The sequence below is a fragment of the Tupaia chinensis genome, unplaced genomic scaffold, assembly GCF_000334495.1.
Source record: "Tupaia chinensis unplaced genomic scaffold, TupChi_1.0 Scaffold000093_1, whole genome shotgun sequence".
Taxonomy (NCBI): Eukaryota; Metazoa; Chordata; class Mammalia; order Scandentia; family Tupaiidae; genus Tupaia; species Tupaia belangeri.
The window spans coordinates 6,638,513-6,655,256 of NW_006159555.1; positions in this window are offsets into that span (position 1 = coordinate 6,638,513).

A 16,744-nucleotide genomic window follows, 5' to 3' on the forward strand; every position below is an offset into this window, starting at 1 on the left:
AAAGAAATCTCACCATAATACAGAACCCTGGGGTGACATTTGAAGACGGGAAAATATGTAATTCCTCAGAAAAACAGGGGAAATTATTCCATGTGAGAAAAGATAGTCGTTCATCAAAAAATAAAAGCAACTGAAAAAAATTGAGAAAAGAGAGAGACTGGAGGAGAAAGGATTGTGGCATAATCATCCCTCCTAGGGAGTGATTTCTCACTTTCTGTCTATCTTTTTCTCTCTGGTAAGCACATATGCCCTATAGCAAAAATATCTCTAATAAAATGAAAAATAAAGACCAGTAGATGGCATAATGGCTACATTGGTGGACTCCCATGTAGTCAACTGCGGTTCAATGACCCAGACTCCATGACTTAAACTCATGACAGTCACATGTGCGTGAGTGTCCAAGATCCCAAGAGTAGAATAGAGGGGACTGCAGCGTGGCCACTCCCCCATGGGGGGGTGATTTCTTGCTTTCTGTCTCTCTGTCTCTCTCTGTCTTTCTGGTGAGCGCATGCACCCTATAGCAAAAATCTCTCTCAAAAAAAAAAAAAAGCTCAAAAGTAATAATCCTTGCATTTGAGGTTCTCACCATCTTGAGGCACACATTCAGATAAATACACTCACTGAAAATCATTATGTTGGATGTCCTATACTTGATTTAAGAACAATGTGACTCTGGAAACAGGAGAGGATTTGTTTCAATGCACGAATACTGGAAAATTTTCCTGGAGATATAAAAAAAATCAGTTTTATTTTGATAGTATTTATGGAGACAATCGAGTGTAGAACAATGAGGAGAGTTTCCAGGCAGTGGAAACAACATGAGCGAAGTTCCAAAAGCTAGAACCATCACAGGAAATGTAAAGAAATGAGAGAAGTCATTGGTACTAGAGCCAGAATTAGAAGACAGAGGTTGGAACTGATCAAAATTAGCATATAGAAGTCCTAATATAAAGAGATAAGGATATTAGACAAGAAGAAGATCAAGTGTCAGTAATGAAATTCTGCTGATGCTGTCTTTTTCTATTCCATGTTGAACCAATATTAGAAATTAGAGATTTTATTTTTTAAAAAAATCAGAGCCTTGGCTTCTCTTGGCAAAGTTACTCTGACAGCACCAATTCTTTATGTTCTTTTGGCAATAAACCCTTAGAGATGAGAAGGCTTGTACTTAGAGTATGTATTCATTTTTGTGATATTGTTGCCCAGTCTTATACAAGTTGGACTTAACACCTGGTTAACATTTGATTTAATCCAAAGTTGGCATTTAACGTTGCTAGCCCTACTTTTGGTGTTGGTCTTTACATAAGAGAGGACTATTGAAGTATTTTAATATGTGGCATGACATGTTCAACTGGCAGAAGATAAAGACTAGATTCCTAGGAAGTTCAGGATAAGAACAAGAAACCAGAAAAGCACTGAGAGTGTTGTAATAGTCAGTACAACGTCTAACTACAACTGTGAATGACTATGATAGGAGACACAAGAGTAGAACTGAAGGATAGAGGTGGGTGAAGTTAATTTCGGATTCAGTGGAAGGGCATACTTACAGGCATAGTTTGAGGAGTTACCATTATATAGGTAAATCACTGAAACCAGAAAAGCAAGGGTAACAGTTTATCCAGGGAAATCCCTGAAAAGTGGAAAACAGAAAGATATATGTGGACAAACCTATAACAAAATGAAGAATAAGGAGTTAGGAAAGTATATACAAGCAAAAAAGTTTCTTTTACCATCGGAATCTTTTGCTTCCTGAGTTGAAACAGCAGTATTTTGGGATATCTTGTCTCAGAGAATCTAAAGAGGTAAAGAATTGTAGGCAATGAATGATTAGCAGTTCCAAGTCAATAGATTGCCCTGATTAGACAAACGATGAAATACATTTATATAGTAAATATGGTGGTTTTTACTTGAGAAGCTTCAGTGTTGTGATAGAGACCAACGTGAGAATCTGGGGTGCTGAGAAATAATTGGAAGGTATTTGAAGTCAGTGAGCTGAAACTACTTTCAAGAAACTTGACCCAGGAGAGAAAGTGATGAATAGATGGCAGTATCAAGGGTTGGATGCAAGACGTAGGCGATGGAGTTTACATTACATAGGAGAGACTTGAGAATGTTACATAGCTGATGATATATTTACAGAAATGTTTTGTACAGATTTCCAAAGATAAGAACCAGAGTATTTCTAAATACAGTCAGGGATAATCCATTATCATTGTGGTTATTATGAATAGATGGCAGTATCAAGGGTTGGATGCAAGACGTAGGAGATGGAGTTTACATTACATAGGAGAGACTTGAGAATGTTATTTACATAGCTGATGATATATTTACAGAAATGTTTTGTACAGATTTCCAAAGATAAGAACCAGAGTATTTCTAAATACAGTCAGGGATAATCCATTATCATTGTGGTTATTATTATTATGTACCTTTTTTTAAAAAATTACAAATTATGTTAGGGAATTATAACTTTCACCTACGTAGTGTATACATTCTTTCAACAACCAATGACAGAAAAGTCCCTGTCTCTAAAGGCAACACATTCTGTTCTCGAGAAGCTCTAATTTATTATGTTAATTCAAAAAGTGCCTCTAATATTCCCACTTGCACTACAAATTCTTTTGGGAGGCATATAGGCTAAGGTTAAGCGATCTTTTAGAGGAAAATCCTTCAGATATTTGAAAAGTAACTTGCTTGTTTCTCTTTTATTTAATTCTTTCCCAAGATACAAAAATTTTTCAACACTTAGCTCATATTTTGAGGTGTTTTCAGTCCCCTTAGTAACTTGACTTCTCTTTTTCTTCTTCTCCGTAAGTCACTCTGGTTTATCCATACATTTCAATGTTGTTTAATTGTACATTATAGTCCAAGGTTGGTTTGGATAGCAGAGGACACAGTTGGTGTCTTGTCTCATTTGTTGGAAAACTATATATTTATTTTAAGCTCTGAAGATTGGTTAATTATTATAGACAGCCATCGGGCATTTCCAGTTTATTAGGAGACTTGTAGTCACAGATGATTTTCACATTAACTCATGTCAAGTATGTTTTTTTCTTCCTCAAACTTTTGCTGGTTATTTTTATGCTTAAAAATGTAAGTGCAGGGAACCAGCAGTCAGCGTAATGGCTATGTCACTGGACTCTCACGTAGTCGACCGCGGTTCGTGTCCCAGACCCGGTGGCTTAAAACTCACACCGGGCGCGTGTGCGTGCATGCCCAAGATCTCGAGAAGAGAATGGAGGAGAAGGGATTGTGGCGTGACCATCCCCCCTGGGGGGAGATTTCTTGCTTTCTGTCTCTATGTCTCTCTGTCTGTCTGGCGAGCACACCCTATAGTGAAAACCTCTCCAAAAAAAAAAGTGTACATTTATTAACTTCATATTAGCCTCGGAACTTAGTTTCTCCCTGTCATGTTGAATCTTGATTATGTCACAATATTGTTTGTTCTTTACATATTATACTGTCTCCTGAAAATATAAGTGTGTACTGAGTGAAATTAAAATAATAGGCAAATGGATATAAGGCCACAACTTTGTGGTGTAGCACTGAAGATTTATCCTAAGGTTGAAATCAATGTTATATTTCACATCAGGTATAAATACTAAGGAATTTGTAAACTCACCTAAAGGTATTGCTCACTCACATTTAATAATGTATTATTAACATATATGAGCACTTCAGGTCTCCAACACTTTTGTCAAGCTAGTAAAAGGTTATGAGGAATAAATGATGACTTCATAGTATTATTAATTTATTCATTTTTGGCATATCTTCATTAATTTATGTTTGCTTTTTTTTTTTTTAGAGATTTTTTCTATAGGGTGCATGAGCTCACCAGAGAGACAGAGTAAGTCAGAGAGAAAGAAAGTGAGAAGTCACCCCACAGGGGAATAACCATGTCACAGTCCCTTCTCCATTCTCTTCTTGGGATTTCGGGCACACATGCCCGATGTGAGTTTTAAGCCACTGGGATCAGGACTCGAACTGTGATAGGCTATGTGGGAGTGTAGTGATATAACCATTACATCATGTACTGGCCCCAATCTTCTTGAATTTTTAAGGATTTCATCATCTTCAAGTAATAGTGAAAAGTACTTACGTACTGATTGAATTTTCTAGGTGATTTGTTGTCTAATTTCCTAGAATGAAACCATTGAAGTTCATGCCTTTGGGGTCTAGCAAATGGACTTATAGGTCTGGCTCTTGGGGACAGCTGCTGATGTGGTGGTTGGGGCAGCTAGATCCCAGATAGCTGACTAAAGATTTGAGTCTCAAACTGGTAGTTCAGGGGACATGCAAGGCAAGTGTGTATGTGCATGCCCAGAATCCAGAGAGGTGAATAGAGGTGAGGGGATTGTGTCATAGCCATTTCTCCTGGTGGGGGAGGGGACTGCGTTCTCTCTTTCTCTCTCTCTTTCTATGAGCACTTCAGGTCTCCAACACTTTTGTCAAGCTAGTAAAAGGTTATGAGGAATAAATGATGACTTCATAGTATTATTAATTTATTCATTTTTGGCATATCTTCATTAATTTATGTTTGCTTTTTTTTTTTTTAGAGATTTTTTCTATAGGGTGCATGAGCTCACCAGAGAGACAGAGTAAGTCAGAGAGAAAGAAAGTGAGAAGTCACCCCACAGGGGAATAACCATGTCACAGTCCCTTCTCCATTCTCTTCTTGGGATTTCGGGCACACATGCCCGATGTGAGTTTTAAGCCACTGGGATCAGGACTCGAACTGTGATAGGCTATGTGGGAGTGTAGTGATATAACCATTACATCATGTACTGGCCCCAATCTTCTTGAATTTTTAAGGATTTCATCATCTTCAAGTAATAGTGAAAAGTACTTACGTACTGATTGAATTTTCTAGGTGATTTGTTGTCTAATTTCCTAGAATGAAACCATTGAAGTTCATGCCTTTGGGGTCTAGCAAATGGACTTATAGGTCTGGCTCTTGGGGACAGCTGCTGATGTGGTGGTTGGGGCAGCTAGATCCCAGATAGCTGACTAAAGATTTGAGTCTCAAACTGGTAGTTCAGGGGACATGCAAGGCAAGTGTGTATGTGCATGCCCAGAATCCAGAGAGGTGAATAGAGGTGAGGGGATTGTGTCATAGCCATTTCTCCTGGTGGGGGAGGGGACTGCGTTCTCTCTTTCTCTCTCTCTTTCTCTCTCTCCCTCTTTCTCTCTCTGTCTCTCTTCAAAAAAGTCTGGCTCTGGTGTATATTAGCTCTTTGTTCAAAGAAAGTATGTAATCTTTTGATATATAAAAGGGATAATAATAGAAGTCTCAAAAGTTATTATTATTATTATTATTAGTAGTAGTAGTAGTAGTATTTGGAGAGATTTTTACTGTAAGGCATGTGTGCTTGCCAGAAAGACAAAGAGAGACAGAGAGATAGAAAATGAGAAAGCACCCCCTGGGGGGATGGCCACGCTGCAATCCCTTCTCCTCCATTCTCCTCTTGGGATCCTGGGCACGCACGCACACGCGCCTGGCGTGAGTTTAAGCCACTGGGTCTGGGACTCGAACCATGGTTGGTTACTTGGGAGTTCAGTGACATAGCCATTATGCTAACTGCTGGTCCCCATAAGTTATTATTAAGGTTTAAGGGGAATTTATATAAATCATCCAGTCTAGGTCTTAGCTATACAGTGTATATGTAATAAAATGAAGTTCTTGCTTTTGACAAAAAAATACTCAGACTAACTGCATTGGGTAGCCAGAATTGATGCCCTTTCTGAATATGAAGAAACAAAAGTCTAGAGAGTTTCATTTATTTATTCAATAATTATAAAAGGTTTTCTAGGAGTCTGGAAATGTGAAGGATTGGATATAAAAAACAGTTATGAATTGAATCTTAGGGACACAGAGGACACTTGCCAAACTTACTTTTAAAATCCAGACAATTAATTTTTGAGCAAAAATTGGCTAGGATTTTGTGTAATGTTTAGGTAATGCAGTGATTTTTTAATTTTTTTAAACTTTATTTCTTTCTTTGTTTTAATTTGACGAGAGAGAGAGAAAGGAAGCCATGGGACCAGTGGTTAGCGTAATGGCTATGTCGCTGGACTCCCAAGTAGTCGACAGCGGTTCAAGTCCGGACCCCGTGGCTTAAAACTCATGTCGGGCGTGTGTGCATGTGTGCCCAAGATCCCGAGAGGAGAATGGAGGAGAAGGGATTGCGGTGTGGCCATCCACCCTGGGGGATGATTTCTCGCTTTCTGTCTCTCTGTCTGGCGAGTGCACATGCCCTATAGCAAAAACCTCTAAAAAAATAAATAAATAAAAAATAAATAAATAAAAGGAAGCCGCCGCTTGGTTGGGACTCAAACCATGGTCAGCCATGTGGAAGACCAGCACCCTTAATCACCATGCCACCTACCAGCCCCACACAGTGATTTTTCTAATAAATATTTTGTATATAATCGTAAATAATTTCCTAAATCCTTTCTTCTTCTTCTCTTTTTATTCCTCTTCCTCTTTTTTTTTCTTTCTTTTGATTGAAATAGTCTGTAATACAGTAACTTCTTGGTGTTGAGCCTCAAATCATTGTATGTTAGGGCAACAAAGTGTGTCGCATAAAGGTGCCTAATATCTACTTTTAGTAAATTATTAAAAAGGATATTTCTAATCAGCACACGAAGCATATGTAATTAGATACTTTATGGTATTCATGAGGCTCAAAAGTTTTATTACTTTATGGAGTTAAATATTTTCTGTGATTGGAAATATCTTTATTAAGTTGATTATCTACCGTTTATATCTAAATAGACTTAACTTAGTCATAAGTGCAGAGTTGATGAAGTTAGAATTAATGGTATTTTAATGTGATTTGAAATTGTCAAGTTATGACCTTTTTCATACAAATAAATGTATTTCATTCAAATCCTATTATCTGAGAGAATTAATAATATTGTACAACTATGAAAAACTGTCAGGATAGATAATAATTTAGTAGCTGTATTTAGTAACACCAACTAGAAAGATCATCTACAAATATGGTTTAAACATGACAAATCTCCTTAGGATTTTGCTAAATTGATCAAAATATACAGTGTTTTTCTCTTAAGATGATTTTTACTCATTTGACATGAGCTAAAAAATAGCTAATACAAGTTTTACCACTTTGAGAGGAAACTTACTGACTATTCTCCATAAAGATCATGTGTGGATGTTATAAATATTGAATACTAAGGTAGGACTTACAGTTATAGTGAACAGGTAGTGAACCTTCTGCATACCAACGCATAAAAACATATAAACACATGCATGAAACCACAAATGGAACACTGGACAGAATTCTGAAAAAAAGACGCCTGAGCTTTAGAAAATGATCAAAATCAGATAAACTGAGTAGCATTCATTTTTAAAAAGCAGCTACATTTTGGGATTAAAAAGTGGGAGTTTTCAGCACTTTTACTAGAGTTGTTGCATTCCTTTCCTGCTCTCACTCTTAATGGTGAGAACTGTTCATTTATCAGCATGGATTTAACTGCAAAAACCTGTAACTGTGTAATCAAAGGGTATGGACTTAATTTGGCATAGCATCTGGAAACACAAGACTTTGCAGCCAAAATGGTGAATACTGTAGGAAATGAATATAGTAAAATGATAGCTCTGCTAGTCTGAGATTGGGATCCTACTTGGGGTGAAGGCTGAACCTGCTAAAATGTAGGGAGATTCTGGAAATAAGAGGAATATAGAATATTCAGATAAGCTCTCGATGCATCCCTGGCTATTTGGGAAACTATGCACATAAGAGAGCCAAATGGAAAGTAAATAGAAAAAGATATTTGAGAATTGGCTGATATCTTGGAACGTATTCACCAACTTATACATACTGGGCAACAAACAGAGAGTTCAAGTTTCTTGAGCCTCGTATCAGGCCAAATCATTGGCTGGTCACTATTTATGGAGATACTGGGATGTCTGCATATTCCAGTGAAAAAACACAGATAGAGAGAAAGTAAGAAAGGAATAGGAAGGACATACCTTGAAATGTTAGCAGCTCTTATTTAAGAGGAAGTATTTTAATTTTGCTATACATATAAATTTTCTAAATATTCTGCAATTCACATGTATTACTTATAAAAAATTAAACAAATATATGATTTTTAAATAAAAATCAAAAATAAAAAAATTCTGAGAAGACACAGCAGAGTCTTCATAGTGGGGGGCACTGTATACAGTTTAAATCTTGACTTGTTACCTTACAAGGAAATGCACAAAAAAATTCATAATACAAACATTCTATGGTATTTATCTTTTCTTTGGAGAGATTTTTACTATAGGGTGCATGCACTTGCCAGAAAGAGAGAGACAGAGAGACAGAAAGGGAGAAATCACCCCCTGGGGAGATGGTCACACCATAATCCCTTCTCCTCCATTCTCCTCTCGGGATTTTGGGCATGCACGCACATGCGCCTGGCGTGAGTTTAAGGCACCAGCTTTGGGACTCGAACCATGGTTGACTACCTGGGAGTTCAGCAACATATCCATTTTGCCAACAGCTGGTCCCTATAGTATTTATCTCAATTGTCTATTAAAAGTACGAGGATGCAATATATAGAATAATGTGATCTGTTTTTAATTTTTAAAAAAGTCAACAAAACCTAAATTTCAGCGAGTGGGATATTAAATTTAGCAGATAAGAATTTAAAAGAAAAATTTTAAATGCTCTCAATGAGTTAAAGGAAATTGTGCTCAAAATATTGAAGGAAAAAGTTATGACAGCAATGACTCAGCTAATAGGGAATCTCAGTAGGAAAATAGAAACTCTAACAAAGAACCAGCTGGAAATTCTAGAGTTGAAAAGTCCAATAACCAACTGAAAAATTTAGTACCGTTTTAAAAGCATATTTGAGTTAAAAAAGAAAGAATTAGTGAACTTATACATAGATTAATATAGAATCAACATAAAGAGGTCAGTGGTGCTGTGGTGGTTAAGACATTGAATTCTCACATGCACAACCATGGTTTGAGTCCTGGACCTCGTGGCTTGAAAATCATGCCAGGCATGTATGCATATGTGCCGAAAATCCTGAGAGAAGAATGGAAGACAAGGGATTGCAGCATGTCTGTCACCTCTAGGGGAAGTGATTTCTCACTTTTTATCTCTGGAAGTATACATGCCTATGGAAAAAACTTAAAAAATAGAAAAGAATTTTCTACTCTTGGAATACCCTAGAAGAAATGCTGAGGGAAGGCTGAAAAGAAACTATGTAATAACTTAAATCCATACGAAGGAATAAAAAGCATTAGAAATGGGAATTGTGTAATATGAAAGTGAATATAGTGTATGCACACACATACATATACAAAACACATTTTTTTCCTCTCATCGTCCCTTAATATATTTTAAAATGGTCTTTATTTTTCTGGTCATCTTTCTTTTTCTTTTCCTTTTTTTTTGGAGAGCGAGAGAATTTTTTAGTATAGGGTATGTATGCTCACTGGAGAGACAGAGACAGAAAGTGAGAAATCACCCCTTAAAAGGAATGGGCAGGCCTCAATTCCTTCTCCTCCATTCTCCTGTCAGGATTTTATGTATGCACACACATGTCCCCACCGTTTCAAGCCACTGGGTCCAGGACTCGAACCATGGTTGACTATGTGGGAGTCCAGCAACGTAACCGTTACCCCATTTGCTGATCCGTATGCTCTGGTAATTTTTCTAAAAGTCTCTTTGCTCTGATATTTGTTTTTCCAATTTTGTTCTTTATAATTACCATTTGTAGGGTTTATCTTCTTATATCTTTTTAGTTTTCAATCTATTTGTGTATGTTAATCTAAAGTGTTTTTTTTCGTATTAAACATATCATTAGATCTTGATTTTTTTTTTTTTTATGAAGTCTGGCAAACTCTTTCCATTTGACTTCTTTTCGTTTAGTTCATTCATACTCATGCATTTATTGACATAGTTAGGTTTGTACTTGCCATTCTATTATTTGTTTTTATTTGTCTCATATCCTTTTGGTTTCTTTTTTCTCCTTCACTGCCTTTTGTCTGTTATCTGGATATTTTTAGTGGAATATTTGAAAACCTTTGTTCACTTTTTTCATTCTTTTTGAGTTATTTTCTTAGCAATTTTTCTAAAGATTACAGTTCATTTTTTAAAGAATTATTTTATCTAACTTTATTTATTTATTCATTTAAATTTGACCAAAGAGGGACAGAGTGAGAGAAAGAGAGAGAAAGCAAGCCACCAAGGTTCGGATTTGAACTGTGGTTGGCCATGTGGGAGTCCAGAGCCCTCAACCACCACACCACCTACTGGTCATAATGGCAGAAAAGGGGAGGGGCAATTTGTCATAATTTAATTCAGATTAACAATGACCTAATTCTGGTAAAATATAGCATCAATTTTGTAATTTGAGTCCATTGATTTATCCTCCTGAGAGAAGAATGGAAGACAAGGGATTGCAGCATGTCTGTCACCTCTAGGGGAAGTGATTTCTCACTTTTTATCTCTGGAAGTATACATGCCTATGGAAAAAACTTAAAAAATAGAAAAGAATTTTCTACTCTTGGAATACCCTAGAAGAAATGCTGAGGGAAGGCTGAAAAGAAACTATGTAATAACTTAAATCCATACGAAGGAATAAAAAGCATTAGAAATGGGAATTGTGTAATATGAAAGTGAATATAGTGTATGCACACACATACATATACAAAACACATTTTTTTCCTCTCATCGTCCCTTAATATATTTTAAAATGGTCTTTATTTTTCTGGTCATCTTTCTTTTTCTTTTCCTTTTTTTTTGGAGAGCGAGAGAATTTTTTAGTATAGGGTATGTATGCTCACTGGAGAGACAGAGACAGAAAGTGAGAAATCACCCCTTAAAAGGAATGGGCAGGCCTCAATTCCTTCTCCTCCATTCTCCTGTCAGGATTTTATGTATGCACACACATGTCCCCACCGTTTCAAGCCACTGGGTCCAGGACTCGAACCATGGTTGACTATGTGGGAGTCCAGCAACGTAACCGTTACCCCATTTGCTGATCCGTATGCTCTGGTAATTTTTCTAAAAGTCTCTTTGCTCTGATATTTGTTTTTCCAATTTTGTTCTTTATAATTACCATTTGTAGGGTTTATCTTCTTATATCTTTTTAGTTTTCAATCTATTTGTGTATGTTAATCTAAAGTGTTTTTTTTCGTATTAAACATATCATTAGATCTTGATTTTTTTTTTTTTTATGAAGTCTGGCAAACTCTTTCCATTTGACTTCTTTTCGTTTAGTTCATTCATACTCATGCATTTATTGACATAGTTAGGTTTGTACTTGCCATTCTATTATTTGTTTTTATTTGTCTCATATCCTTTTGGTTTCTTTTTTCTCCTTCACTGCCTTTTGTCTGTTATCTGGATATTTTTAGTGGAATATTTGAAAACCTTTGTTCACTTTTTTCATTCTTTTTGAGTTATTTTCTTAGCAATTTTTCTAAAGATTACAGTTCATTTTTTAAAGAATTATTTTATCTAACTTTATTTATTTATTCATTTAAATTTGACCAAAGAGGGACAGAGTGAGAGAAAGAGAGAGAAAGCAAGCCACCAAGTTTAGGATTTGAACTGTGGTTGGCCATGTGGGAGTCCAGAGCCCTCAACCACCACACCACCTACTGGTCATAATGGCAGAAAAGGGGAGGGGCAATTTGTCATAATTTAATTCAGATTAACAATGACCTAATTCTGGTAAAATATAGCATCAATTTTGTAATTTGAGTCCATTGATTTATCCTTCTTTTGTGCTATTATTAAATATATATTTATCACTAAATTATAATATATTAAAAACCTGGATATTTGTGATTATTTCTTTATACAATCTAAAATGATATAATCCCTTTTGAAAATAACCACAAGAATAGTAATTTTATCTCTAAATATTTACTCAAGAAGATTAAAATATGTATTCATATACATACTTATACACAAATATTTATAGAATTATTATTCATAATAGCCAAACACAAAGCAATTCAAACTCCCATTAACTACTAATCATTTTAAAAATGTGATATATACAATCAAGTTCATATCAGAGCACTACACAGCACTGAAAAGCAATGAACTACTACAATCTATAGCAATTGATTAAATCTAATTGCTAAAGTAATTAGGTTAAGTGAAAGAACAAAACATAAAATACTACATATCGCATACATCTATTTAAATGACATGTCTCACAAAGATGAGATGATAGAGATAGCAAGGAGATTACTGCTTTCCTGGGGCTGGGAGTGAAGCATATATTGACCTAAGATAGGCATGAGGGAACATTTTTAGATTATGAGATGTTATGTAACTGTATTATAATGATGGTTTAAAAACTAAATAAATTTACTAAAAAAAATCATTGCACTGCCTACTTACATGAATAATTTTGTGCTTTCAAAGTTATAGCTGAAAAAGGCAGAAAAAGTAAAAATAAAAACTTTACCATCTAATGTTGTCATTGTGAGATTATGTTTAGATATCCCATTTGTTTTCCTGGACATAAAGTTAAAGGAATTGAAGCCTGTGCCTTGGTAATATTTTCATATCAACCTTTAAAGGCAAGGAAAAAAAAAGCCACCTTTTTAAAGCTTTACACATTTATGGAAAACCTTTTTTCATAATGGCAATTCAAAATCTACATTCTATTTTTTTTTACATTCTATTTTTAGCAACTTCGTTTTGCATCTTTAGCAACTTAACAAACATCCACATTGTGACTAGGAAAAACTCATCTTTGAGGAGTATCAAACTTCTAAAACTTTTCTGTGCTTCAATAAGGTAGGAACAGTATTTTGTCTTATGAAAGTTTTAAATTCAGTAAATGACTTTCTTCTTTAACTGAGTTATCTGCTTTGCTTTATTGTGATTTTGTTACACAAAAATAAAGTTTTCAAAATTACTCTTAGCAAATTATGGCATGCAATTGGATGGAAAATTCTTCCAGTGTATATTATTGCTAGATTGATAAGTCTTTTAGGACAAATAGGTTTCTAGATTTGTTTTATATGGCATCAAGAAAATGGCAAGCTTTGGAAATGTATCCCCCTTTCAACCAAATATGTGGGTATATAAGAGAGATTACAAAAGTCAGAATACATGGAGGCAGAAAAAGGAAGGTGCAAGCTCTAGCATGATGTGGTATCATCAGTAAAGACATTTTTGGTTCTTGCCTCATCTTACTTCAGGGTTGCTCAGTCTTGATACTATTGACATTTTTGATGGTTAATTCTTTTCTGAAGGGAGCTAGCTGTGCATTTAGTAGCATGTCTGTCCTATCCCCATTAGGTATCAGTAGCACTAGCTCCCCTCATTGTCATACATGGTCAAACGTCCCTGGATGGCAAAATCATTCCCTTGGTTGAGAACCACTGGTTTTGGTGCAATATCAGTTCCCAACATCATGGCACATGTCACCACGTCCAACTTTATAGACAGTATCTCACTATGTTGCCCAGCTTTTCTGAATTGCTAGGATCAAAGGCACATACCACTGCACTTGGCCTTTATGTTGGTCTGGGATTTGAACCCAGGTTTCCCATGTGGTCCCAGCCTGTGCAGCATAGTATCTTAGCAGTGTGTATCAATGTAGCTGGGCTTGATCTAAGGTAGACTGTGCCTTCAAATCACTCTACAGTCAATGTCGCTAATAAACTAATATGTCTAACAGAGTTGTTTTACTTTCTTTGAGTTTGCAACTATTTAATTCTAGTGATTCAAGCATTACTATAGAGCACTGAGCTATGGGGACTACATTTCTAACTTGTTTAAAGCTTAAATCCAGAGCATAATCTGTTGTGATTATCTTAAAGAGTGATGCTCATGATTATTCTTTAGTCAGCGTGTAAATAATTTACACATTTTGATCTTGGCTTTTGAAGATCTATCCACAAGGAATGTGCAGTACTGGTGTTGTAGCTTCTTGATGATATTAAATCATTATTTCTTTGTTCCTGTACAGTTACTCTTTCACCTTTAGACTCACTTAATTTCTAGATTACTTGACATTTCCAAATGAATGCCTTATAGATATGTTAAACAATATTTTCCATAAATACCTCCTGATTTCATCAAAATGAACTTTTTCTGGGATTTCTCTGTTTCAGTAATTATTAAAGCCACCCACTAGGGACAGCAGGTGGTGTGGTGGTTAAGGCACTAAAAAATCCCACATGATCAACCACAGTTCGAATCTCAGACCTGTGTGGCTTGAAAATTGCACCAGTACATGTGTGTATGTGTGTCTAAAAATCCCACGAGGAGAATGGAGAAGGCATTGTGGCGTGCAATTACTTGGAGGATAATTACCCCTGGGGGGTAATTTCTCACTTTCCCTCTCACAATCTCGCTCTCTTGTGAGCATACATGCCCAATGGCAAAAACCTAAAATGAAAACCAAAAAAAAACCCAAACAAACAAAAACTACCTACTAAGACACTGAAGCTGGAAACTTTAGTGTCTTACTCAATCCTCCAAGTAAATTAAACCACAACTCCTATTGCTCATGCTTTCCAAATATATCTTGTGCCCATTTGTTTTCCTCTCTCTACTTTTCTACTATTTTAATTTGAATGACCTAATATTGTGCCTCCTAACCAATCTCTTCTTCAAGTCTTACCCTCATTTAAGCCTTTTTTAAATCCATAATAAACAGTGTAATATTATTATATTATAAATTGAACAGTAATATTCTTCTTTAAAAATTTAGTTATCTTCCCATCAAATACCACCCACCATTTCAAACACAAATTCCTTACTATGGCCTATCAGATCATGCATAATCTACCTCTTGTGCACCTTTCAAATTAATTTCATTCTGATCTCTTTTCTTTATATATTCAGAACAATTTGGCCTTGTTTTTGTTTTCATATTTGTCAAATATTTTCTCAACTCAATGGCTTGCCTCTTAGTCTTGTTTCTGTCTGAAAAAATATCAATCAGTGCCACATGGACTCAGTTTAAACTTTACTCTTCAAAGAACTTTCTCAAAGTAGGATAAGTTGTCTAATCCATCTTTACCATTTTGCTCTCAGTTATTCATGTACCTGAACATTTTTAAAAAAAATTTTACCAGAAGGCATGTGTACTCACTGGAGAGAGAGCAAAATAGAGATAAAGAGACAGAAAGAGAAAGGGAAAGTGAGAAAGCACTTCCATAGGAATGGTCTTGCTGTAATCCCTTCTCTCCCATTTCTCCCTCCTTTCAGGATTTTTGGGCATGCCTGTATTCATGCTGGGCATGTTTTTCAAGCCACCAGGTCCAGCTACACAGTAGGTCATGTGGGATTCAGACTCCTTAAATACTATATCACTGGCTGTCCCCATCCACTTTCAAATATGCATTATATATACTGATCTATATTGATAATAGGCTACATTACAACATAATATCTCTTAGGAGAAGTACAAACACAGCATATTTAGCACCTAGTTATTTATAATTTCTAGGGACTCTACTACTCACATAAGCAAAACAAATTCACAACACAAAAACGTACATTACTGAGTAGTATATATTTATACCATATAAATGGACACAAATTATTTAATTCAGTAATGCCTGACCCATACCCTGTAACTACTAGCTATAGGTCTAGGTAATTCAGGCAAGTAACAAAGTACCCTCCCAATCCTGCCACAGCAATGCCCCTGCAATCCAGTGTCCCACACTTACCAGCTCATTACACTTAATTTACTTCTCCAAACATAAGGATTATTTCAGAATTTAACACCTGCCTTAGGACATTCTAGAAGAAAAGTCATAATGTTTCCGGAAATTCTGAATTTATAGAGAAAGGACATTTTTAAAGAACTGTGGAAAATGTAAAATTAAAAAAATCTCAAAAAGTAATGTATCTTAATTTTCTTTATAGATTTAGTTATTTTGTTAGTTTCAAAGCATAAAAATATATCCTGTATACTTGATATACTATGAAATTAAAAAGGAGGACATATTAAATTTTAAAGAATAACTTATTCAGACTCTAATATTAAATTTAGTAACAAGATTTACTTTTAGATGTGTTTAACTGTTACAAATGACACTGCAAGCCGTTGATCTTAAGAACTTTAACAATATTTAGTTTTTACCTATTTATTTGAAGTAGCAAACAGCTGAGAAAAGAAGAAACCATCAATATTATAATTAACCAAGTTAAGTCATCATGTTTTGCAGACAAGTTAATCTACCATGTTGAAGAACAGATGCAGAAAAACACCATTTCAGAAAACGAACATATTGTGCATTGCCAGAAAAATGAAGAATGAAGGAGGGAGGTATCTTCGGGTGTTGAGAGAATCACTGAGGCAGAAAGGGTAAGTCCAACTAGGGACAGATAAAGATCAGTGTAGAGATAAAAAGTGATGGGAAGATGGGCATAGTAGCTAGTTCCTGTAGCCCTAGCTCTTTGGGGGTCTAAAGCAGTGAGTGTGAGACTAGCCTGGGCAACAGAGGGAGAGGCCTTGTTTTTAAAAGAAAATGTGGTGATAGAGAAGGTATCCCAATAGAATAAGTATCATAATAATACCTTTCTTCTTCTTCTCTTTTTATTCCTCTTCCTCTTTTTTTTTCTTTCTTTTGATTGAAATAGTCTGTAATACAGTAACTTCTTGGTGTTGAGCCTCAAATCATTGTATGTTAGGGCAACAAAGTGTGTCGCATAAAGGTGCCTAATATCTACTTTTAGTAAATTATTAAAAAGGATATTTCTAATCAGCACACGAAGCATATGTAATTAGA